Source organism: Falco biarmicus, chromosome 11 (genome assembly GCF_023638135.1).
Source record: "Falco biarmicus isolate bFalBia1 chromosome 11, bFalBia1.pri, whole genome shotgun sequence".
Taxonomy (NCBI): domain Eukaryota; kingdom Metazoa; phylum Chordata; class Aves; order Falconiformes; family Falconidae; genus Falco; species Falco biarmicus.
The window spans coordinates 30643862-30670007 of NC_079298.1; the positions used below are offsets into that span (position 1 = coordinate 30643862).

The following is a 26146-nucleotide window of genomic DNA, read 5'->3' on the forward strand; positions in this document are numbered from 1 at the left end:
CTCCTGCCCCTCGCATCTCCGCCACCGAGGCCCTGGCCTGTTGGCAGCGCGCGGATTGGCCAGGGTGGGTGGGAAAGGGAGCCCAGTTTGGTGTTACTGGGCAGACTTGGAGATTTTGGGGGGATGGAGGGAGGGGGACACACACACGCACGCGCCTGCGTCGGGAGGGGAGCGTGCACAGGGCTTGTTTTGTGATGCTGGATTCCAGTTCGCCTCCGCCAGCGCGCTGGGACACGGCGTCAGCTGCTTTCTGTCTCACGCTGCTATTTGGGAGACAGCGATAGGGGGGGACGGGGATGGAGGGGGGGTGGGGGGGCTGTCTCTAGCTCTGGGTTGGTGCTGGGATACACGGTGCCCGCCTGAATGTCCCCATTGTGCTGCCGGGGAGGGAGCAGGAAGCGCTGGCATCGCCCCTCTGCACGCCTTGGCACCTCCCCGGCACCCTGCCAGGAGAGGGGACCCCCGGAAAGGGGCAGGGGCCCGGCCCCCAGGGGTGTATGGATGGAGGGGGGCGGGAAATAGGAGAGGAAAAAGAAGGAAAAGGAAAAAAAAAAAAAAAAAAAAAAGAACAGAACAGGGCTTGGAAGTAGAAAATGTCACCGTGCAGAAAGGGGATTGAAAGGAAAGAGAAGAACACAGCCAGCCAGCCCCTTTGTCTGTTACACTTGGGCATTAAAAATGGCCTCTTTCTCGGGGAACAGTAAAAGATCCCCCTGCCGCTGCCCCAAAATGCTAATTTCACCCCAAAAGCTGGGTTTGCACAGGTGGCTGGCCCAGCATGGGGCTAAACTGACCCCAGCAGGATGTTTCACCCAGCCCTGTAGCCCGCTGCGGACCAGTCCCTGGAGCCACCCCTGTGCTTCACTGCTGGGTTCTCCCGATTTCCCAGCCCCAGCCACCCAAACTGCTCCCTCTCCCTCCCTGCCCGCAGGATGGGTGCTGGGCAGGGGCACCCTGGTCACCTACACCCACCCTGGCCATGTGGAGGTGTAGCCGAGCTGAAGAGCCTGGGTTCACCTGGACGACATCTCCATCGCCAGCATGGGCTGAGAAACTCCAGAGCTACTCAGTGCTCCCATGCAGCTTGACAGCACAAAATTAAACCTGAAAGCGGGAGACAAAACCTTAAATTGCAGCGGGAAAGGATTTTTTTCCCCCTCCTTTTCCTTAGAATGTATGAAAGCCAATTGATTTCTCTAGGCCAGAGCCCAAGAGAAAAAGTAAAACCCCTTCCTGGCTCCCTGTGCCAGATGCCTGCTCCATCCTCCGGCGCAAGGGTCTGGGGTACCTCCGGACAAAGTCTGCGCTGTGCTGAAGGAAGGATGCAGAAATCAAGGCTCAGTGCATAGAACCAAGGGGGAGCTTTTGGTCCCCAAAAGTTATCCTAACAACATTAGAAAAACTAAAAGACATATTGGAGTAACATTTTGAAGAGCACCTACATGGCTGCAGGGCCCTGGTGCCTTGTCAAGGGGTAACATGGGCTGGTAGGACCCTCATGTTGGACTTCAAGCAACAAGTTGTAGGGCTAGCACCCACTCCATTTTTTTCTTAATTTCTTAATTCTGCTTGCTCTTTAACGTTCAAGCCAGAAAGCCCATCACCCTGTCCTGAGCAGAGGGAATATAAATAGGGCTGGCTACCACTGAAGCAAGCAGGACTGGCTCCGTGCGGACAATAGGGGAACCCATCCTGGTTCCAGTTTCCTGGCACTTATTATGTGACCTTTGCATTAATTAATGTGCTTTGACATCAGGAGGACCAGACACTCGTTCATTAGAGTTAGCACCTGCAGTGACAGCATCGGCGGGGAATACCACAGGCAAAACAATATGCCCATTTGTCCAGAGCCCAGCACATCACAGGCAAGCACACAGAGGGCAGCCTCCACCCAGGGCCCACCACAGCCCCCCAGGGGGGTACCTCTCCCTCCAAGGACTTTGCTTACCCATGCCACTGTCATAAACACGCAGGGCCGCTGCAGATCCACCTTGGCCACCTGGCAGAGTGAGGCACCTTCCTGGCGGCCATCAGAGAGAAGATGGGGTAAGTGATAGCATCTTGGAGGCCAGACTGGGAGATGCAACCCTGGGCACTTCTGAAAGACAAGCAAAGCCCAAGACAAAAGCATTTGGAGAGCCACACTCATTAGAGACGAGACTGAGGTGTTTTTCACTTGTGTGATGTGAGCTGCTATTCATGGTTCCTCATTAGGACTCAAATGACCTGTGGACCTATCCCAACTTTTGGTTGGCAGTATCTGCACCCCTATCAGCTCGCGATCATCCATTGGGCAGGTCGCTAGAGGAGGGAGGTGGAGGGGGAAAGCAAGCCCATGCAATTATAAACCAGGTCCTTCCTTGTGTTCAGCCTCAGCTCAGTGGACATTCTCCTAGGGTGACCCAAGACACTGACCTGGGCCTTCTGCCCTCTTCCCATACACTCCACAGTCTGGCCAAGGCCAATACCAAGAGATTTTAATTAAAACTTATTTCCAACAACAATGGTGGGCATTTTGTCTGTTAATTGCAGAACAGACAGCCTCTCAGCAAACCGAATGACTGTCCAGTTGGCCAGTGTACCCTTTCCAAGCCAAGAGTTGAGAACATCAGCATGGAGCACAAGAACGGTCTTTCATAGTAAGGACACATACAAAACAAGAGGTGAATGGTCATCGCCATCATTAGGAGGTAAAAATGAGAACGTTTCCTTCTGCTGGGTAGGAGTGGAAACTGGGCTCAGAGCCTGTCTCTGCCACACTGAAAAACCAAGATGGGAGAAGGACAACCACATCTGACCCTCGCACGTATTTCACCTTTGGAGCAACAAGGACAGCTGATTTGCTTTGCACTCACTCCACTCTAACTTCTTCTAGAGAAAGGATGATCAGATGTGTACCTGCTGTTCCAGAGATCTTGGTGGCTCTTGCCCCGAGGTTTTAAGGTCAACAGAGAGGCCTTGTCATGAGAGTCCACCAAGGGTGCACCTGCCTGTTGCATGACAGCATGCAGGCAGTGGCTCCCAGGCACTGAGATCAGTGGATAGTCAGAAGCCCTTCTCTGTCACCTCCAGAAAACATGAAATCCTATCTTACCACATGTTGTTGTTCCTCAAGCTCAAAGACTTGGCGTTCTACACTGCTGAGTTTCATATTGTTCTTGTTGCTCCTGTCTTCGAGGCCATCCCATTCTCTTTTTGTAACACTTACAGCTCCCTGTACTGTTGAGAGCCCGCGGCTCTGCCTCACTCACACAGTCAACGTTGCTCTTCTACTTTTTTTGGTCATTCACAGAAATATGAAATAAGACAGGCCCCGAGGCTGACATCTGGGTAGCTTCAAAGAAACCTTCCCTTCTACCTGACACTTCCCCTTGCAACACCAGCCATGGCCACCTGATGTGCAGTCATCCCGGATCCACCTTCATCCCATTTTCCAGCTGCATACAAATCCACTGGAGATGTTGCAGCCTTCCCTGAAGGAGAACAGTTTGGCTTCTCCAGTGTAGCCCAACCATCTACAGCAAGGATGGGCATCCTCTGCATCAGAGCACAGGTTTTGGTGGGGATGTCAGAGATGGAAGGAAATCGTCCAGCTATGGCATTTCTCTCACTGAAAACAACTCCGGGCACACATGTGATGGGCTTGGGCTGTGTTTGGTGACGCAGCACCCAGCTCCTACAGCATGGAGCACTGTGCAGAAAATCTACACCAACCTTGCCAGGAAAAAGCCTAACATTGCTCACCGTACAGCCCACCTGGGCTGGACACCACCCAGCTGCCAAACCCACCTCCCTCAAGCTGTCCCCTCATTAGGCTGATATAATTACCTAATTGCACCCTTTCCTTAGGCAGAAGTAAGCTCAGAGATGCTGCTCCTACAGAGCGTTGCTGGGAAGCTACTGGTAATTAGAGGGATATTTTTATAACCTATTCTGAGTGCCTCAGATCAGAAGAGTGGATCTAGGCATGCACAAAGCTGTGGTGTGTATCTAAAGCATGCTGCTCACGCTCCTCACGATTAAACATCACCATTAGCACAATTCACTTGGCAGACAGGAAGACCCCAGCTTCTGCCTTCATCCTCTGCAAGGGCCACGGCTTCAAATGTGACATGGTTTCAAGGGCATCGTGGTTGGTTTGCTGGCTCAGAGTTCAAGCCTGGCTTTGCCTATAGGGGGGTAGCACAGAAAAATGATGTGTTCTTTAGTGACAGCACAAAACGATTCACCTTGAAGATAAAAAGACCACTCCTCTCTGCTTCTGAGTATGGCATATGCTTCAGGAAGCTGTATTTTGGTCTTTCTGCCATAACATAATTGCCAGCTTTCCCCTGGTAAACAATACAAGTGTGTTTGTAATTGAAGGATGTTGACTGGAGGATGAAAACAAGCTGGTAAGGAAAGTTTTCACTTTCAAATGCTACAGCTTTGCTGTTTGGAAACTTTCACTATTTCATGTTCTCCTCTCCAGCCAATTCACATTTTTATTTCAATCTTTATAGCCCCAGCCAGGCACTTCTGTACGGAGCTGTTGTTAGTGTGTCATGGATAGCAACACATACCTAAGGGAAGGAGTCAACGGTTGCTGGAAACGGGCCTGGCTGAACTCCCTTTCCCCCTCCCTAATCCAAACGGCCCCCAGCTTTGGAAAAGTTTGCCTCCAATTCTGAACTTGCTTGGCCCCAACTGCTATAAATAGTTGGAACAAAACCTCCCGGGCCAAATGCTCTGAGTGTTTAGAAAGCTTTGATCCTGCACTGCTCTTTGAGAGCTTGAGCCTTTTCAGCTCGTGCAGCTTGAGCCCATATTGCTGCTCACAGCAGGGCCAGGGAGCCCTGACCACCAGGCTGGGAAGCAGGGGGGTGTCGAGCCTTGTGTGCACCCCAAGTGCAGACCCTCCTCACCTATCCCATGGCAAACGAGCATCAGTGCAAGAGCAGAGGACAGGGCACTGAATGGGAGCCACAATACCCGTGCCTCGAGTCCATGGACCTCCCTGAGATCTGTCCCTTGGCTGGAGCTGGCAAGCAAAGCCGCCTCCTTGCTCCCAGCCGCCGTGTTTGCTTTCTGTCCCCATTTTCCTGCGGGTTGAGGGTGCTTTGCTTCCCCCTCCCCTCCCTCTGGGTGTGCCGGGCTCTTGTGCCTTGGCACCACTCGCCTTGGCCAGAGACAGAAGTGGAAAGACACAAACATCAGGGGGAAAAAAAAAAACCCCAAAACAAAACAGAAAAAGGGCTGCTCTTGCAGTATTTCCAACCCATCAAGCCCGGAGTGGGAATCCTATGAGAAAGCTGGCTCTCACAAAACCCCAGGCCAAGAAGTTTGGGTAAGTGGTCCCAGGGTTTGCATCCCCCCCTGTCAAGATCCTAATGGTTTCAGAGGAACTCAGCTCGGGCTCTGCTGGCTGCTCATGCTTGCAGGGGTGCACAGCACCAACAAACCAGCAGCTGGACCAGGCACCTAGGCATGCTGCTCCTCAAGCTTCCCCTGCCCAAGGCTGGTGCGGCTGCATGGGGAGAAAGCCCCACACTCCTCCCCAGCCTTCACTGACCCCAGCCCTCGTACAGCTCCAGCCACCAGCTTGTTCTTCCTGCCTGGGCACAAGACAAGCACCCTGAAGGCCACCCCATCCTGGTTTTCCAGGCTCAGTGCTGCAGCGGGCAGCACCTGCCTCTCCTACCTCTGCACTTCCAATGGGGTTTTATGTGTGCGGCTCAAAGCCTCTAAGACCCCAGCCAGGAAACCAGCTTTCTGCCCAGGTGGCTTCTTCCCTGCCAAAGCTCTTCCTTTTGGGAGCAGAAGCTGGCAATGCCATTGCATGCAGCAGCACAAGGCACGTGGCGGGGCCGGGGCAGGGCAGCTCAGGATAACTCACCAGCAGCGCCCTGGAGGAGAGGGGACCTTGCCGCCCACCATGGCCAGCAGGACAGACAACCTGGACAGAGGTGCAGCACCAAACCACCTACCCTTCGTGCTGCTTTAGCAGTGACACTGTTTCCTAGGAGTTCTGCTGCAGCCTCGCACTTGGCCTATCCTTGGTTACAGGCCACTTTGCTCCAGAGCAAACCCCACTTGAAACTCCTGGAAGTGTTTCAAATCCCAGCAGTGAGCGTTTGCTCCCTGCCTTCTCACCTCGCCCTGCAGCAGGCTGGCAGTGGTGAAATCACAGCCCTGTGGAAATCCAGGGGAGCTGGCACGTGCTTGGGCTGGCACATCTCTGGGGAGCCAGCTTAGCAAATACTGCGTTGGGAAACGGCTGAGCTCAGCCCCATTGCCCTCTGTCACTGACAGGCATCTACCACGGGGGCTAGAGAGCCTGGAAATTACTCCTCAGGGGAAGTTATAAATAAAGCAGCCCAGCTTTAAGGGAGCACTGAAACCCCACACACAGAGCCCACCGCAGAAGGGACCAGCATCTGACCCCTCTCCTTCCCCCACTGCATCCCATGGTGCATCAGATGGGGCTTGGTACCTCTGCCTGGGACTGCACCCTGTGGTTACAGCAAAACCCCTGCAGGGGACACTCAGCCCAGCTGGTGTCCACACGGTGTCCAGCCTGGCATCACTCTGGAGCGCCCATCCTCAGCTCTCCGAGGCCATAGGGCTTGCCGCCTGAGCCCTGCCAGGGAGCTTGGTCCCCTTCTTCCCCCTCACTCCTCACCAATGTGATGGGGCAAGCCTCACCCAGCTGCGAAAATGGCTGCAGCGCCCAGAAACCCCTCTGGGTGGGCTCCCACAACTCCCTGCATCCGAGGCCGAGGCCACGGCACCCTGGATGGGGTGGCTGCTCCCCAAGAAGCACATGGAGGGACAGGCTGCCCCAAGGGGGGTTTGGCATCCCGCTGCCTCGGAGGCGAGGGCTGGCTCGGGGCTTTGTTTTATGTCCTGTTTATCCTGCTGAGAGAAACAGAGGAGTTCAGTGTGCAGGAATCTCGCGCCCTCGCCCCGCTCCCCCGCCGCATGAAAGCTGCTGAGCAAACAGGACGAAATCAAAGGCGCTCGCGCCCCGCTGGCAGCCCGCTGGGTTTCCGCACCGCCGGCCCTGCTGCCAGCTCTTACATAAGCCGCCAGCACGGCCCAGCACCGTGCTCAGGGCTTTCTTGTTGCAAATCAAGCAGCTGCCCCAGCAGAGCCTCTCCAGGACCCTGCAGCTGTGCTACCCTCCCTGCTCGTCGGGGAAGACCCCTCTCCTGCCTCTTCGCCAGCCTGTTGGTTTATTCCCCCCACCAACAGATAAGATATGAGACCTCGGTATGTCTCATATCAACAAACAAGATATGGGCAGCCCCTCGATATACAACCATGCTACACTCAGTGGTCGTTGGCATGGCAGGGCATGGGTGGTGGGTGATGGCCAAGCTGGGCTGTCCCCAATGCACCCCACAGTCCCCAAACTCCACCCAACACCACCAGCTGCCACCATCTCATCTCATCTCATCTCATCTCATCTCATCTCATCTCATCTCATCTCATCTCATCTCATCTCATCCTCTTCAAGACTTAGCACTGGGGCACGTTACCTTCTCCTGCTGGAAAAAGGCAATGCTTCAGCCCAAATCTGAGCTCTGTAACATCAAACCTCACTTCTGCTTTGCACCCAGAGCATCACAGGGGCAGTCACAAGAGGTTTGGCACCAGTGGTGTGGGTGTGCATCCTCTCCACCAAGCACAGCCTGAAGCACCAGGGCAAACTGTCCCTGGCTTTCTTTAAGGGCATCCTGATCCCGTCCTCTTTGGCTCTCAAGCAGTCCCCAGGTGTAAGGGTGCCCCCAAACACATGCCCTCCATGGGTTATGAGGACTCATTTCCACCTCTCTCCAGGGCATGACCTCTCAGCAGAATAGGAACGAAAACCCTGCGGACATAAAAACACCCAGGAAAGAATATTAAATCCTCTCTGTATATATATGCCCCTCACCATCAGGCATGGCCTCACCTTCCCCTCCAACACAAGGTTATTCTCCGATTTAACAAGGTGACAGCTGCCAAAGGAGGACAAGGAAGAACGCTGTCACGCTACCTTCTCTGTTCATCCCTACCCCTTTTTTGCCATCGTTGCATGCCTTTCACCACAGGAAAAGGAAGAAAGCAAAGTTTTGTGTTTTGAGAGGTCACTGAGAGCCAGTGTGGGAGCAGAGGCAGCTCCCAAGGCTCCCATGCCCCCACTCACTCATGCAGCCACACCAGTCCCCCTGCCCTGTGGGGTATCCTGGGAAGAGCTCCCCAGACCACTGCTTCAGCAGCTCCATCCAACATCACCTAGACCTGTCATCCATCAGTCTTCAGCAACACCCTATCGTCCTCCACCATGCAAAAACATTCTTACTTCCTCCTTTTTTTTAAAAACTCTTTAGTAATTTTGGATCAAAAGCAACTCAAAAAAAAGTATCAAAATGCCGTTTTCATGGGCTTCACCATCACTCGAACCTAATAGCATGGCAGCCCTGTTTACCTGCACACTCCCTGAGCCCTCAGTGGGGAATTACACACTTTCCAGAATGCACAGGGGATGGATTAGATCAAATTAACTCATATGTGGGGCTGCAGCAGGATCAGGCAAATCCAGGCTTGGCTATCTCTCTTTAGACTACATCTTGCAAACAGAAAGGCTGGAAACAATTTTGCTTTAATTGTTTTTTAAAATGCAGCCAGCAGATGGTTTGGTAACTTGAATTCATGACCCCTTCCACAGCTTCAGGCTGCTGGACTGGAAACCAAACCCAAGCACAACCCAGGTAGCGGGGCACCCATCCTGCCTGCTTTGCCAAAGTGCTGGCCATGATGCCCAGGACAGGATTGCCCGGGCTGGCCAGGAGTGACACCTCAAGGTTGCCAGGCCATCGGCTGCTTTTGTTGCATGTCCTGTCTGCAATGCCCAGCCACCAGCACCAGTGGAAAGTTGTCTCCATTTATGGCTGTGGGGTCTTGGCTCAGAAACTAGCCAAATGGCACTTGGGCAGCCCAGGGCTGGCACAGACATTAAGCAGGCTTGTGTCCAGTCCCAAGTGTTATTTTTGGTTGCAAAGTATCCAGGCAACGTCCTGAAGAGCACTCGCTTAGCATAGGACAGCCAGAAATAAGAGACAATTTGCAAGTGCACCACAGCCTGTGGTGTCACGGCCACCATGCTCAGAAACACCCTAGTAAGCCTGGAGAGCCCACGAGTACATAACATGGTCCGCATTTTCCCTGGAGAACACGGCATGGTCTCTCCAGTGCACAAGGGGACAAGCCCTGCCCACATGTCCTTTTGTACTCCTTGGGGGCTGTTTCCATGGCCTGGTGCCCGAGAGCATCCTAGCTGCTCCTGAAAGGCTCATAGGTTAGGCAAGCAGAATCCTTTTCTTGCTGGCTCTCACCCCGACCTGCTGTGTGACTTCCCACTAGTCCCTTCACCTCTCCTTCACCACAGGACTCACAGGATTGCTGGGCCAGTGTCCACAATGCCTCCATGCCCATCAACCTGGGAACAGGGACTGACAGGGCTAAACACTGGTTGCAGACCTGTGCACTACAGCAGGGTTTTAATACATCCAGGCTGACTCTCCTGACCCAATTATTCTTCATGCGTAGTCCCCACCACTCTACGAACACCTACGTGCTCAGCATCCCATAGTACCCAGCTGTAGAGCTCTGCCTCCAAACCAGCCACATCACAGTGCAGAAGAATTCAGGCTGTTCTGAGAACCTCGCAAACATCTCGTGAAGCAGGCTTGTTTTTCTGTTACAAAGTAATTTGAAATTCTTGGAAGGCAATCAGGAAAGTACAAAGTATTCCAGCTCAGGACAGCCTGAGACTCATTCCTTAGAGGCACAATGGTTGTTTACTCAATCCCTCATACATTAATATCTAAAAATTCATGAGTTCAATTGTAAACAAGAAGTACTGGCTTTACAGTGTTGTCTATTTAACAATAGTGGTTCCAGCCTGAATGCTGATTTTGTTGTTATCTTTCTTTTAATCTTGCTATCAGAGGGTCAAGATCTTGCAAAATTATGGGAAATATTTCAAGCCCATTTATTTCTGGTTTTGAAATGCATCCCTCTGAAACCCAAGGCCAAGGAAAGACTATTTCAAATCAACATTGAAGAGTACAGGCAGAGAGAAGAGCTGTTTGTGCCAGCACTGTCCTCTGGCTCAAGAACAAATGAGGAAAAAGCCAGCCACAGATATATTTGTGCTGGAAATCTGTGGAAGATTCCTGACAGTTGAGAGGGAAGGTCCCCAAGGCAGTCTCCTTAGGGGACCAGTGGACACAAAGTAACGTAAACCCAACCTGTTTCCAAGACAAAGCACAACTGGCTTCTGGAAGCACCTATTTCAGCAGGTTGCTTGCGGTGAGCAGAGGTCTCATCTGCATTCATCAGTCCAAAGACTCTAAGCCCAACATCCAGGACTCTTCACAGAACTTCATCTGAGGAAAGCCTCTGAAACTGCATCTCAATGGCAAGATGGCAAGCCCAGCTCCCTCTCCCAGAATGAACTGTGGGGGGTGACCTGTGGATGGGCAGGCCCAAAGCGTGGTGGTGAGTTAAATCCAGTTGGCAGCCGGTCACACCTGGTGTTCCCCAGGGCTCAGCCTTGCGGCCAGTTCTGTTTAATGTCTTTAACAACAATCTGGATGAGGGGATCGAGTGCACCCTCCGTCACTTCGCAGACAACGCCAAGCTGGGCAGAAGTGTTGATCTGCTTGAGGGCAGGAGGCTCTGCAGAGGGACCCGGAGAGGCTGAATCGATGGGCCCAGGCCAGCTGGATGAGGTTCAACAGGGCTCAGTGCCGGGTCCTGCAGGTGGGTCACACCAGCCCCATGCAGCGCTACGGGCTGGGGGCAGAGGTGCTGGGAAACCGCCTGGGGGGAAAGGGGCTGGGGGTGCTGGGCGACCACCGGCTGAACGTGAGCCAGCAGTGTGCCCAGGTGGCCAAGAAGGCCAACAGCATCCTGGCTTGTACCAGAAACAGCGTGGCCAGCAGGAGCGGGGCTGTGACCGGCCCCCCGCACTCGGCACTGGGGAGGCGGCACCTCGAACCCTGGGGTCAGTGTCGGGCCCCTCACGACAAGAGGGACATTGAGGGGCTGGAGCGTGTCCAGAGCCGGGCAGGGGCTGGGGAAGGGGCCGGGGCACCAGGCTGGGGGGGGGGGGGTTTCAGCCTGGAGAGGAGGGGGCTCAGGGGGGACCTTATCGCTCCCTACAGCTGCCTGACAGGAGGGTGTAGCCAGGTGGGGGTCGGTCTCTTCTCCCAGGTAACAAGCCATAGGGTAAGAGGAAATGGCCCACATTACACCGGGGGAGGTTTAGATTGAATATTAGGAAAAAATATTTTCACTGAAAGGGTTGTCAAGCACTGGAACAGGCTGCCCAGGGAAGTGCTCGAGTCACCATCCTTGGAGGTATTTAAAAGACGTGTGGATGTGGCATTTAGGGATAAGGTTTAGAGGTGGACTTGGCAGTGCTAGGTTAACAGTTGCATTCTATGATCTTAAAAATCTTTTCCAACCTAAACGATTCTATGAGGATGGAGAGCCTGCAGGATGGACATGGTCCAGCACTCACTGGAGCTCACCTCCCCTTCCATCTTTGCTGACTGGCACTGCCACAGGCCCTTCTCATGTCAGGTCTGTGCAGCCTTGAGCTCCCTAGTTCATCCCACTTACAGACCTCTCCCTTTTGGGTCTGATGCTTGCCAGAGGGAGCAAGCTGAGACCATGCCCGGGCTCCAGGAGGTTCACCAGGACATTCGTGGCTCGGCTGGCGGTGTTTCCTGGCTTCTTTATAGTCCTACATAAACACACTGTTGTTTCAGGCACTATCGAGTCAGGGAACATGGTTTTGGCTCAGCCTTCTCCTCTCTTCTGAGCAACAGATACTTGTTTAGGTAGCCTAAACAAGGTGCCATCCACCCCTCTTGCTTGCAGAGTCAGAGCAGATCAGCCAGCTCCACCCTGATGCTTTCTCACACTTGTGCAGAGCTCAGACACCTCCACAGAAACCTTTGTTCCAAGTAAGTGAGGAGAAACAAGTCAGAGAGTACTTTCATGGGCAATTATGACTGTGTGTAAAACCCCAGCTGCTTCTTCTGGGGACAGAGTCTCAGGCTGTGAGGCAGCAGGCTGCTTGCTGATCTCAAGGAAGTGGTGCAAGAGGAGGGGGGAGCTTCCTTGAGCAGGAGGCTCATGTGTCTTTATCTTTGCTGCTGTCAAAGGGCAATAGCTGAGATTGCAGTGTCTTGGAAAGTCTGCATGCAAGCTATCTCCCGAGGACATCAACAAGTCTGGAAAATCACCTTCACTCTCTTGATAAAGGTTTCGGTGAACAAATGAACTCCAAGGCAGGTTTCTAGGGAGCAATCACCTCTACTGGCTAGAAATGCATCAGCTTACATTTGAGTGAAGCCTTTGGGCTTGCTCGAACTGCAGGTGCCGCCTGGAGATACACAAGCCTGCTCTCCTGTTGAGGTTCACCACTGCTTCAGCTGTAACTTCTACCCTGCAGAAACTAGCCAGGCAGGTGGGGTTTACAGGGTGGTCATCCAAGCGCTGCCAAATCACTATCCAAGGGCAAGAGCTCTCAAGACAAACACAGATTTCAACCACTGAAGAAATCAGAGAGGCAACACTCCACAATCCAATTGCTCTCCCTTCCTGCTCCATGACAGACAGCAGGACATACCATCCAAGAAAGTCCATTTGAACTTTACTGCTGCCTCTTCAGCCAGGAACTCCACTTGAAGTCACTATTGCATTGAAACCTGCAGTGCTACAGCAATGCAAGAGGTAGTACCTGTCCTGTTCACTCCAGCAAGCAGCTACTACCATGGGCACCATGGAAACATCCCCTTCAGGACATTTATCCCTATGTCTGCACACAAATACCCACTGGAAGAGCCCAAAGCCTGCCTCCAAATGCTGGCCCCCTGCCTGCCTCACCAAGGAGGACACAACTTGCACCAAACCCAGGTAGGAGCAGGCTGATGCCACTCAGGGTGATAAATGCCTTGTTCTAATGAAAAAAACCCAACCATCAGACTGCCTCAGGCTATGGTGGGAAAGGCTCCTTCTGCTCCCTGCGTGGGCTGGGGGTACCCCCATCCTGCAGCCCGTGGGCAGGGTGGGAGCTCCTCCTCGACCGCCTGCAGTGACCACAGCAGAACACAAAGCCAAACTGCTTTTTTATGGCTTTGCCTGCCCAGATCTCCGGCTCTCACCCATCCTGCCAGGCAGCCAGTCCACCCCAGAAGGCAGCTCCCTGTTTGTCTTGGATGACCTCCTGCCGGACCACAGCTTTCCATAGCGCGGCTTTTCTGCACTGCCAGAGAGCGGATTTCCTGCCGTTTGATCTAAATTTGCTCATCATTTCACCGAGTGCCTCCTGATTTCCCTCATCAGACCCAATCTTTCCATCAGGGGGGTGGCCCCGCAGCCCGGGGCCCTTTAGCAGGGAGCTGGGGGGGAGGCCTGGTGGTCAGAGCACAAATGCTGCTGGTCCATGCCTCTGGCCCTGGAGCCTGAGGGGTGGAGAGGACCTTCCCTCCCTTCCCAGGTGGATCAAGTGTGGACATGCAGTGCCCTCTGCCGATGTGGGAGATGCAGGAAGCAGCAGCATGAAGGGCTCAGCAGCTTTGCAAACCTCTGGACAGGCAGCCCAGCCTCCAGCCTCCCTGCTAGCTCTTTGCTAGCAAGGCAGGCAGTACATTTCTCTCTGCTGACAAACTGCCATTCATCACAGCTCTTGGAGCAGCTGTTTGAGAAGCCAAGTTGGTAGAAGAGGCCCAAGTGGTCCCAACAGCGAACTCCACACCTGCAGGTTATAGCTACCTAAAGAAACCAGGACATCTTCACTACCCTCTGCAGTCCCACCCACCAAGCTTGAGCAATGCTTTCCTTCCCTATGCAATGGGGAAGGGGACAGCCTGGCAAGACAGGTGAAGTGTTAAGGGACAAGGAGCCAGCACCAGGGACAAGATAATGTTCCCTTTCCCCTTGACCAGAGGCTCCCTTTCCCAAGACAAATGTGCTGCTTTATCTTGAAATAGTGGAGGGAAGCAGCCACACTGGGAGGACAGGGTGGTGGTTCAAACTGTCCTGGGGAGCAGAATAACCTTAACAGGAACCAGGTGTGAAATGGAGCTATCGCCCACGCCAGGACCTCAGTGAATTACTGCTCTTGCTACAGAAGCCTTCCTGGGAACACAAAGATAGACATTAATTAGTCTAAGACCCTAAGAGGTCCTTTGTGACGTTCCTGCTTGCAGGACTGTAGGTGAGGTTAGCTGTAGCCTAGCATTGTTAGCTGCAAGCCTGCTACCCGTGGACTTAGTGGTTGTGAGGAGTGTTAGGTGGGTGAGTGTCTCTGCTGAGTTCTTCTGCACCAGCCAGGGGAACTGCAGAGTGAGGGCAGCTTCCTGCTCTAAACAGAAAGAGCATCCCAGCTGGCTTGGTTGGAGTTGGTAGAGCCCTACTGAGACCCTGCATGTGTGACGGACCTGGGCTGCTCCAGCACAGAGGAAGCCAAGAGCTTGGCACAGCCCCCCGACCACCCTGGATCCCGACCATTGCACTGGAGCAAACCTGGAGTTGGTCCTGAAGCAGTGCCCAGCCATGGGGCTGGCAGGACACCCACAGCTCAGAGAAGCTCACACTGGAGGAAACTACTTTGTTTTTCTTTTCCTCCACCCTGTCAAACCCTCTCCAATTCATTTGAGGGTGAAGAACCTCAAGTGAGGCTTAAAGGCCACAATACAGGCAGCAAAGTCCACTCCTAGTTAATAAGATTCACTTTAAGAGATAAAGGCCTATTGGCATCTGGAGAATGACAGAGGTTTATAACACTGGCAGCAATCTGACCCCCAGCAGGTTTACGTGGCACAAGCAATGTCCAGCTAGATAGTCATCTCCTGGTCCTGGACTGAAATCGGCTCCTTCCCCTAACTGCAAAGGCTGCATATTCCTTATCTCCACCACAGGGGAAGGTCACCACTAACATGCAATGCATTCAAGTTTTGATTGTTTTCCCCTCTCCATTAATTTTTCCAGGACTTCTAGGTGATCAGGACACAAAACAAGTGGAGAAGGATCTGGCTCAGTACGGTACTTGATTCCAAGGCAGGGAGGGTTTCCTCATTTCTAGCCACAGCTTTTCTAGCACTGCCAGTCCCCTTCTCTGGGTTCCCACACTCCCTCTCTGCCATCGGTCCCTGCTTGTTACACATCACACTTACCATCCTCTTGGACAGAGAAGACCTCTGCGCCTTCGCATTGTGCCTCAGTCAATTGGTGCTCCTCCAGCTGAGACAAGTGTCTCAGCAAAGGGCTAATGTGAAACGTCAAGTCTCTCCTATAAACCAAAGCATAATTTCAGAGGGGAGGAATACATGAAACCACACATAGCATTAATGCAGAGCCCAGCTCAAAAACCTCAGTGCCTCTCTTGGGACCTCTCACTCAGTCTGATCGCCCTCTCATAAGCACCGTTTGCAATGTTTTGTGGATGTATCAGCCCAGAACACTTCTCCTGCCCTCAAAACACAGCTGCTGCTGCAGCAGAGCCTGGCTGCTGTTTAACGGATGACACAAATGCCACGCTTTAGGTAAATGTAAAAAGAAAACAGAGCCACACAAATTCTCTCAGAAGAAGAAATTAGGCTCAGGCCACACAGACCTGATGCCTTCTGGCATAAAGCCTTAATTTTTTTTAAGAAGAATCCCAAAACCAGCACCTTCCAAGGCACTCACATTCTTTAGCACAGAGCCAGGGATAAGCTGAGGGTGGGTGACAGGGGCACCATGAGGATCCATCCCTGTTTCCCTGACCCACACAACCTTTTGCCGAACCCCACCTCTGGCCCCAGCGTGCCGAGAGTGCACAGTCAGTATCTCTGTATTGCACCTAATCAGAAGATACCTGGCCAGGATGACCGTCACCCCTCTGTGCACAGTATCTTCTTGTTACCTCACACCCGCTGTAAAGTGCTGGCAGGAAAAGTGCTGAATCAGGAGTGTTCAACTGGAATAAATTAATTTGTTTTCTAGCACCGGCATGGCCCTGTGCCAATTTGAAGCACTCCTGCTTGGGGAGCACAGGATGGCCCCAGTAAGTGCAGTTCAGTGCCTCACTCCCTGGTGAATAGCTTGGTCCCAGCCCAAGGTGACATGTGCTGGAGCCAGGCAATGGGGAGGCCAAGGGGACCCGCAGTACACCTCTTGACAACTCAAAATCACTTCCCAGTACCTTTTGGCCTCTCCTTCACAGGCCTGCAATGAGGTGCCTTGGCTGCTTATGTTACATTGGCAGCACCCTGGAGCTCCCAACTGCACCCAGGGCTGATGCCAGCCCTGTTTTCCGTACTGCTGATGCAGTAGCTAGGATGTTGTTAGCTCGGGGAAGTCAGCAAAATGGCATGGCCACTCCTCAGGAGCCTGCCCCGAGCAGGAAACCAGCTCCCATTTCCCTGAGCTCAGCAGCCCTACCTGATAAAGGATGGGATGGAGCCTCTCAGAGAAAAGGGGAAGAGCGAGCTTCCAGCACTGGCTCTCCTCCCATCAGATAGAGAGCGCACGGCTGCACAAAGTCCCCTGAGGTACAGCTCTGGGATGGCCCCATGGCCCCGAGATGCGGCCAAGCCAGGCAGCAACAGCGAACAGCCTGGCTTTCCACCCCACCATGGCTCTGTGGGGCACGGAGCGCTCCCTGAGCATGAAGAGATGCGGCCACCTGAGCCCCCCAGCCTGCTGCACCCCAAAAATACCCACTGGCAACGAGGTGAGTCAGGGAAAGGAGGCATGACACCCTGCCAAAGCTTGTGTCCTGGCCACGCCAAGCCTTTACCAAGGCTCAGCGGTGGGAGCAGCTTCACCCCACTGCTAGAAACAACAGCTGACCAGCTCCGTGGTGACTCCAGTACCCATTCACAAGCACACTCCCTGCCTCAGTTTCCCCAGCTGTCAAAATCATACCCCGCAAGGGTCTGGCAAGAGCCAGCCTGGGCTTTTTCATATCTTGAGGCTACTCCAACTGCAACCAGTCCAGTGTGGGCAGCCCCAGAGCAGCCTTTCCCTGGCAGGACGGGAGGGCAGCAGGCAGAAAAGGGTGTCCCTGCCTTCCCCCTCGCTCACCTCTCCCACCTGGGTGGCCACAGGGAGCAGGGACCCAAGACAGCCCGGGGCCAAGGAGCACCTCTACCAGGTATCCAGTGCTGCTTGAAACTCTCCAGCGTCTGCTAAAGAAGCTGGAGCCACTGCCGAGAGGGTCACTTTGTCTGGTCCCTAAAGAAGCTGCAGCCACTGCCGAGAGGGTCACTTCAAGTTGTCAGCACAGCAAACATCTACCTGCATCCCTGCCTGCCTGCATCCTCCCCTGCAGCTCTTGCAAGGCGACATTGCCATCTGCTGCCTGCTGCTCGGCAGGACACGCCAGCCTGCCTCTGCCACCCAGGCCTGGTTCTCCTCCATCCCTGCCTGCAGGGGACTGTCCCTGCAGAGCCCCTCCAGCACGGAGTGCCACAGGCGCTGGGGCAGCACCCACGCCACCATCTCCACACAAAGCCACGGCTGGCAGATGCCCCACTGACACCAAACCATGTGGGCAGCACAGAGCTGGCAGCTCCAGCCCAGCAGCAAGGAGCACAAGGCAGCCGCGCTTCAGTCCCACCAAGCACCACCATGTCCGCCCTACCCAAGGGCTGTGTACAGGGCTGGTACACCCCTTTGCAGCTAATGAACATGCAATCGCCCAGCAGCACAGGGACAGCAGAGCAGCGTCCCATGTCCCCTGCCAACAGGCTGGCTTTGCAAGTACCAGCCTTGCTGCTCTTCGAAGTAAGACCCTGGCACGGAGCACTGCCCTCAGCTCTGCTGGTGACTCACCCGCTGAATGGGAACACACCTCCAGCTCTTCTGCCTTGGGTTCTTCATTTGGAAACACAAAGATGGTATTTTTTAACTCACAGCCACATCAAGAGATGTTCACTTATTTTAAACTTTGAAGCACCTACATATTGTTTCTACAGCTTAAGATAGGAGATGCCATCAAAGGGAGGAGAAGAGTAGTAATTATCTGCAGTTCAGAAGTTTAACCTTTAGAGAAGGAACTGGGTTTTCAGCTATACTTGTTAAATGCTTTTAATCTGATCTTTTCTAAGAGGCTGTGGAGTTTGTAACTGAGATTACCCACCTGAGACAGGAGGTGTCCACAAGCAGGCCTGGGTTTATAGGTCACAACACAGACTAAGGCTGAGGGTTGCTCTAACCTTCGAGAGGGACAGGGCCATGGAAGATGACATGGGAACACATTGCTGGAGGTTACTGCAGGCAAAAAACAGAGGAGGAACATGAATTCCCTTTCCCAGTTACTTACGTGACGGTGGGGACTATCCCCAAAGCCTGGCTGAGAATCAGCAAGAGGCATCACATCATTTGACCTCTGCAGGGATCTAGATGACTTCTTATGTGAGTTTACAAATGCGGCAGTGCTTCTGTAGGAAACAGCATACGATATTGTTTCTTGCATTAACTGGTGCAGAAAGTTGGGGGGAGCAGCTACCAGCACTGAGGCAAAAGCGGGGTATACAGCGGGCTTTGTGCAACTGCTGTTCTAAGAGGTAGAAAGTGGCTGATGTGAGGGACTGCAAACCTTTACTTGGAAAGCAGTGAGGGCTGAGAAGAGCCCTAGTGTGAACAGATGCAATCCTCATTATCAATTCCCACTTTATATTTGAACAGCACTTGCATCCACTGAAGTGGGACCTGCCAAAATACAGAGTGCTGGAGGACCAGCCAAGCCCAGCAGGTCCAGAAGGCTGATGGCTCTGCTTTGAAATTCCCTGGTAGGATCCAAGACAAGTGCTAAGCAATACACTCAAAAAGAAATGTTATCCAAGATGTGGGACGCAGCCTCTGGACTGAGGGAACTTGCTTTGTAGGTCAGCTGCCATGGCAGAAGATGGAAAAAAAGAAAGGATCAAACAGGGCTGGAGTATCAGTACTAAAACAGTCATAAAGAAAAAATAAAATCTAATTTTAAAGCATTTTCTCCACCTACAAACAAGATTAAATGCTTTTCTCATGGGGATGGCTATGTCTCCTGTTATCAACAGGAGCACAACAGTGAGCACAAATCTATCGAGTGCATCTGTCACGTCCACTTTAGGGCTGCAGCGAGTTACCACAAGAGATTAGTACATTCACACTCCAGGATGCTGAGATTAACCGAGGTGTCTGAGCTCCCTTTGCTCTCAGGTCCTAAAGGGTGCGGAAATGCACAGTCAAAACCAGCTCAGGATCACCAACCTAACTGCAGCCTCGGAGACTTGAGGGAAGCCGAGAGCCGGTGTCCCTTGTCCCCAGTGTCCTGAACAGACCATCCGGACACACGCTGACTGCTGGACAGGCCACCTTGCCATGCACCTTGGTGCTGGTGTGCACGTGGCCATGAGGGACAGTGCAAATGAGTGAAATCAGGCTTGTCCAAGAGCAAAATCACCTTTGAGGGGAAGGTCTGGCACCAAGATTTGCTGTTCAGTTGCTAAATGCTGAGGTGTTATTTCCTATGTTTTCTGCCCACGTGGCCTGAGACATGCAGCCTGCCCAGTAGCTTCCCCCAGATCCCAGCCTCCCCAGTTGCTGGCATCTGAATGTGCCACAACCCCAGTGCAGCTGTGGTAGAGACCCCCAGCAGCTGGCTTCGGACATCCCCAAAAAGCGGGGACATCCACGCCAGAAGTGCTTAGGACAGCCGCTCCAGCCGCCTTGTCCTGATGGCCCATGTGGCTGGGGGTCTCCTGAGACAGCCCCAGGGGAACCCAGCCAGGGTGTCCCCTCCCTCTGAGCCTGTAATTTGGGTTCCCATCTGCCTTTGTGCCTCTGACAGCTCCTGTGATGGGCCTGGGAGCAGCTTAGACAGGGTGTTATTTGGGCTTCCTCCCACCATTCCTCTGTGGGCAGCCAACGTGGTGTTTATCCCATAACCTAACACTGGTAACCAGGGAAAACACCAGGCAGATCTCAGATCAGTCCAGGGACTGCAAGGAAAAACGGAGGACTTCACAAAGAAAAATAAAGAAAAACGCACTTACCTGCGTGTTACAGATTTCGTGACACCTTTTTCTTCTTAAATCACTGTTTTCTCACCCAGTTGTATGTCATTGTGCTTCCTTAGTATATGGCATCTCATAAGGTATTTTCTTGGCTGCATCTTCAGCACAGAGCTCTGCTGCAGTGAGAAACCAGCCCAGAACACGTTACTCACAGACCCGAGCGTGGAGGACAGTTTGTCGTATTTTCCCTGACAACATTTGTCCCCTATTTCAAGAGTCTGAAGGGGAGAGTGATACACAACAAAATTACCTTTTTCTTCTGCAGTATTTCTTTTTCTTTCAGGCTGGCCATAGCAGCATGCCTGCCCCGAGCAGGGAAAGAGCCGTGCATGGGGAGGGATCCCCCCCAGATACCCCAAAACACCCAGCATGGCTGGAGGGGGACAAGCAATGCCAGGGTCACCATGGCACCATGCCAGCCTGGCATTATTTTTGGCAACCTGTGTTAGAGAGGGAGCTCCAGCCCTGGTCCCTGCTCTCTTTGCAGCTTGTGAACAGGCTTCAGCTGGCCCCAGTGATGATGCTCCTCTCACCATAATGAGCCAAACCTGCTTCCAACCTCTGCAGATCCCTTCCCGTGACTTTCTCTTGCCCTCTGGTTTTTAAACCATCCCCAGCTTGCATTCAGTGACAGCTTCCCTACAGGTTCAAGTCCTATCACTATTCCTCAGGCCAAGAAAAATCCCCTCTGCTTCACAGAGATGCTGCCAAGACCTGGTGAATGCTTTTTGCTGGAATGGTGTGGTGTGCAACAGGAGGGATGGAGAAAAAAAACTACTGGGAGGAGGATTCACACTACCAGGAGCAGTGATGCTAACGTATGGAAAATACTGTTTGGGGAGGCAGTTCGTATAAAAAAAGCCAGTGATATAAAATCACATCCCCACAATCAAGAATGATTTCAGCCCCTAGGAAAGCAGCAGTGCCCTGCTGAGGTGGCCTGCTCACGGCTGCTCACCTATGCTGTCGCTCGGCAGCGACCTCGTGGCCCAGTTGGCTCTGACTTCAGAAATGGGTTTGCATGTCTCTGGTTTCCTGTGGGCGCCACAACGTTAATTCCTTTGAGTTACTGGATCCAGATCTGTCTCCAAGACACATGCTCTCATTTACTGCGTGCAAGTTGTCCAAGAGAGGAAAACCAGAGGAAATGAGCACCCAGGGAGCAGGCAGTGGGATGGAGATGGTTTTGTCATAGTCATACACCCACCTGGTGAGCGGTATTGTGCTCTGGACTGTCTTCAAGATGCTCTGAGTGCAGCCTGGGGGTAACTACCCCTTCCCACATGCTCCCCCAGTTCCTGACAGCAGGATCACATTCCTGTATTTGCACATGCAAAACCCTGATGAGCAGTGCAGGACTGGAGGCTGCTCTGTAGTGGTTTTGTTGAAATATTAGCTGTTGCCAGGACTTTCGGGGATTTAATTTCTGCTAATCCCAAATAAAAATTGTAGGCAGAGGGTCCTCAGTGCTGAGACTGCCTATGAAGTGAGTCAGCTCAAAACAAGGGGAAAGGTTTGATTCTGATGCCAGAGAGGAGACAGAAATCCCTGCTGTGAGGAAGGGAAGGCGAAGCAGAGTGTGCAAGACAGGCAGTAAGAGAAGCAGGGAGGAAAAGCAAGAAAGCTCCCACACTGGACTCGTGGGGAGGGACTTGCATGGTGGCCAAGGAACAACCAGATGGTGACAAGCACATCTTGAAGCAGAAGAAAAGCAGGGATTTAACATAATGCACTGGAGATGAAGGTTGCGGCATGAAGTCCTGGGAGGAAGACGCAGGAAAAGCACCCAGTGAGCCCTACTGATGCTGGGGGTCTCTCCAGCAGAAGTGGCAATAACATCTAAAAGCCAGGAGCAGGCGAAAGCCTCCTGGTAGGTGCAGCAGGAGGCACAAAGTGAGCAGGCAGCCAGTGCTCTCCATCATCGGTGGGGAGGAGGAGCAGGGAAGGGCTCAGGCAGGCAGGGCAGCCCTGCTGCATTTCCTAGGCTGCTTTCTTCGATGCAGGCGGCAAGGCTGGGATGAGGGAAAAGGGCCCCACCTCTGGAGGCTCCGTAGCTGGGCCACTGGATACAGAAGGGTGAGCTAGACACCGACATACTTGCACAGCATGCCCTGCACCAGCCCCCCTTGTCTCCCACTGAGGGGCCCAGGGGGCTGCTCCTGCCCCGCTGGCTGCCCGTCCATGCTCATCCATCAAGGTAAGGCTCTGCCAGCTGGAGCTGGGGGGAGGCAGGGGGGAGGCAGGCAGGCAGGCCTGAGGGTGATGAGAAGCAATGTGGGTGGGGGACCCCAGACAGGGCACAGCCAAGAGGCTGCTGGGCTCTGTTCCCCTCTGCAATGAGACCTCCAAATGCCCCCGGCAGCCCCTTGCAGACCAAGGGTGGATTATGGTCTCTGGAAAGCTGCTTCGGAGAAACAGGTTCGCCCTCGCGGGGTGTGTGTGTGGTTTTCCTGCAGGTCCTCTCCCTTCTCTCTGCAGCAGCAGGCTGGACAGCCTGTACACACTCCCCCATAGCTTTCCCCTTGGGGAGCAAGGACACAGATAAAAGTAGCGCTGGCATTTCCCAGTGCTCGCAAGTGCTGTCTCTGTCAGCAGCAGGCCCGCTCAGGCTCAGCCAGCTGGCTTCGAACTACCCAGCAGCCTCTGAACAAGGCTGATGGGGGATACTAGTAAATCAGCATCCAAAGAGGAATTCACTGCACCTCCTGTCAGTGACAGGAATGGAGCTTCTCCCTTTCTCTGCTGGGGTTTGCAGCTGGTTTTGCCTTCCTGAGAATCGATTGCTCAGATGCCCCCCTCCCCACACCTCCCCAGCCCTGCAGCAGCATGGGGAACAGACACACATTGCTCTTCAGACTCCACACGCAGCATAAGCTCCTCAGGCCATTTTACCCATGCGCATGAGCAGAGCCCGCTGACCTGTTTGCAAAACTGCAAAGAGCACTGGTGAAAATGCACTGGTCACATGCCAAACCTCCCCTCCTCGGCACTGCACATCCCACAAACAGCAAACCCAGTGCTTGCTGGCTGCATCTGGCTCGCAGTCAGGGTCTGATTTTAATTCTCTTTAAATGTTCTTCATAAAAGAGGGGAGTAGAAATGTGGGTGCACTGCTGCTGCCATGCCTAGGGGCAGGAAGCAGCTCGGCTTGCCCACATCCACTGCCAGCAGCACACAGGACATCTGCTCTGCCGAGCCAGCCCAGTGGGCTGTCGGGCAGCTTTCCCACCTTCACCATCACAGCTACATGATGTCGTCCTTGGTTTCTCACCCTCTTGCTGTTTTTCTTTCTCTGGAAATGCTCTGTGTGGCCACATGACCTTTACTAAGATGATACTTTTTTATACTGCATGATTCTGCATTAACATGGAGCTCTTTTCTCTGCTGGGCCCCTCCAGAACGGAGGAAGCGGCTAGTGCTCGCTTGGCATTGTAACATGTGATCTCCTTAGCCATCAGGAGAAACAGCCACCGGATCTGAAATCTGGCAGAGTATCAGGGCCTCTGTAATTAATAACATCTGTGTTTTGTTTCCTGGTGATTGTGTATTTAAAAAAGTGGGAAAATCATGCAGAAAATAAAAATCCATGCTTTCAAATAAGCATTGTAGCCATTAGAAGAAGGAAAAAGGACATCAGATCTAAGCATAAATCAATGTGACCAAAGACAAGATCAGCCACATTAAGAAACAGCTGCCTGGTTGCTTTCTGTGCCTCATGCTCATCATCCCCTCCTGCTAAAAATCCAGGTCCCCTACAGCAATGGCTCAGGGGGTGGAGAAGCCTCAGAGGCATCCATGCTTGACACAGGTGAGGAGCACAGCAAGCCCCAGGCACCCTGAACATCTGGACCAGGAGTACACCCATGGCAGCCTGGAGGAGAGGAAGGGGATCTGACATACGGCAATGCTGATGAGGAGGAAACCAAGGAGAGCAACTAGAGTGGTCCAGGGAATGGCCCAAGGGAGATATGCCAGGGGACCCATTGTGCCAGGAAGGTGAAGTCTTCTATAAAACCTTTACCGTTGTCAATGCTAATGGCGTGGCCAGGAAGCTGAAGCTGCTGGTGAGCTCATCTGAGTGGTGAGCTCAGCTGCGGGGAACCCTTGTGCCAGCAGCACACACCCCGGATGGATGGCAGGGCCACCAGGCTCTGTGGTGCTGAGGACACTACAGTGACCCTGGGCAGCAACTCTGGCGTGGCACCCAGAGACAGCCACTCCAGCCACGTCACCTGGTGAGCATCAGCTCTCACCAGCACAGAGGCCATCGTGCCAGGGGGTCTGCAGAGGTTCCCCCTGGAGGAGCATTCCTACAAGTAGCCCAGCAACTTGCTGAGCCACCAAGAGATGCACAGCCCGATGCCTGTGAGCTCTGCGGCAAAGCCTACTCGCACCAGGGCACGCCGCACAGCACCACTGCCTGCACACGGGTAAGCAGCCCTACCAGTGCCCTGACAGCAGCACAGCCTTCACCCAGTCCTCCCACCTCGCTTGCCACCACCACACACACACTGGCAAGCAACTTTTTGCCTGCTCCCATGCCTTCACCTGCATGGCCACGCTCAAGCGGCACCCGCCAGCCCTGGTGGTGCGTGCACCACCAGTCCTTCTGCATGGACGGTGACATCCCCCAGCACGGCGCAGAGGAACCCTGACTTTCCCATCACAAGGACAAGTGGTTGAGGGAGAGCTGCACAGTTAGAGGAAAACCAGGCTGCAAGTGCCTCTGCACCCCAGGGAGCCCCCAGCCCATGGCTGACGGGGAAAGAGGAGGTGGTCAGCAAAAAGCAGGCTGATCTAGCACTGGGCAAAGAGGCAGAGCTCAGTCACTCGTGCATTATTTATCTCTGATTACTCTCCCTCCAGGACAAAAAGGATCCCAGCTTGGCTGGCATGGCATCCGCCCCCCTGGCAAGGCTGAGCATCCTGCCCCAGCCGTGCAAAGGTGCTGTACACGTTCCACGGGACGGTGAAAAGCCCAGCACCTCTATGGGTTAAACAAACACACACTGGGTTTAAATTCCACATGGAATTAAGTGAGGAAAACTAAATCAAAGCCCAACCCTCCTGTGCTGCCAAACAGATGAGCACCGCAATACACAACCCTTTCACACAGAGTATGCTGGATATGGTAATTACAGGCAAAATATTTGCACCCTCGCTCTCCTCTCTGGAGAGCCTCTTTCCAAAGCAGAAGTGCACCGAGTGTTCCTACAGCAATAAGCTGTTTTCTGAGACCAAAACAGGGACTAGACAGTTGGTAAAAATGGTTTCTCTCAGGTAGCTGGTAGCTGAGGCAATTAAAAGAAAATTAAACTGACATTTCTAACTTGTAGTGTAAGGGAGATGTGCAGTGGTGAAATAATTAAAAGTTACTGCTGGGAACATATTGTTTTCACCTGTCTACTGTGAAGAACAAAAGGGCAAGAAGCATTTTAGGCGCTTTTTTTTCTCTTTCTTACTTGATAATTAACTGCTAGTTATTGCTGCGTCCCCAAATGCTAAAACCCAAGGGTTTTCCAAATGACAACAGAGATATTTAGAGGTCGGTACCTGATTTACTCAGCCTTACTTGGTGACAAACAACATCTTGCCGGCCAGATCTCCCTGCCCAAGTTATTCACATAAAGGGCTCCGAGCTTCACTGTCTGATTTAGAGCACTTGCCTGAAAGGCCTTTCCAGCAGCTGCCTGGGAGCAGCTCCATGATGAAGCTGCAGTCCCATCCCTTGCTGTCTTACTGCCCAGCATTATTTGCTTCCCACCAGTTACGTTGGTGTACCAGCTGCACCCGAGCCTCTCAGGCAGGGGAAGCAGTTCTCTGGATGGGAGCCCACCTTGGAGCATCCTCATGCAGATAGGGCTCACACTGCCAGCTCCTCCCAAAAACTCAGCTGGCCACCTCTGGGAGAGGGACTTCCCAGCTGTTTTTCACAACTCCACGAACACAGGGCTTGGGAAGGAAGATTCACCCCCCGCCTACCTGAGGGTCCCATGGGGCCAGAGGTGGGCCTGAAAGACATGGAATGGTCAGGGGACACAGCAGATGCACCTTGC

General features: G+C 53.2%; 1 protein-coding gene across 9 annotated transcripts in view; it reads right to left on the bottom strand.

Annotated features, from left to right (window-relative positions):
- The window catches only part of LOC130156972 (zinc finger protein 501-like), a 53474-nt gene that overhangs the window by 11201 nt on the left and 16127 nt on the right, over positions 1-26146 (bottom strand). For 7 of the 9 annotated variants that reach the window (XM_056356083.1, XM_056356082.1, XM_056356079.1 and 4 more), the window contains 6 exons: positions 20070-20206; positions 18170-18300; positions 15219-15334; positions 7521-7855; positions 1949-2098; positions 973-1104 (listed from right to left, as the gene is read on the bottom strand). The gene's annotated coding sequence lies outside the window, so the exon portion shown is untranslated. The remainder of the gene's footprint in view (positions 1-972; positions 1105-1948; positions 2099-7520; positions 7856-15218; positions 15335-18169; positions 18301-20069; positions 20207-26146) is intronic. The other 2 variants (XM_056356074.1, XM_056356076.1) reach the window with 2 other exon arrangements.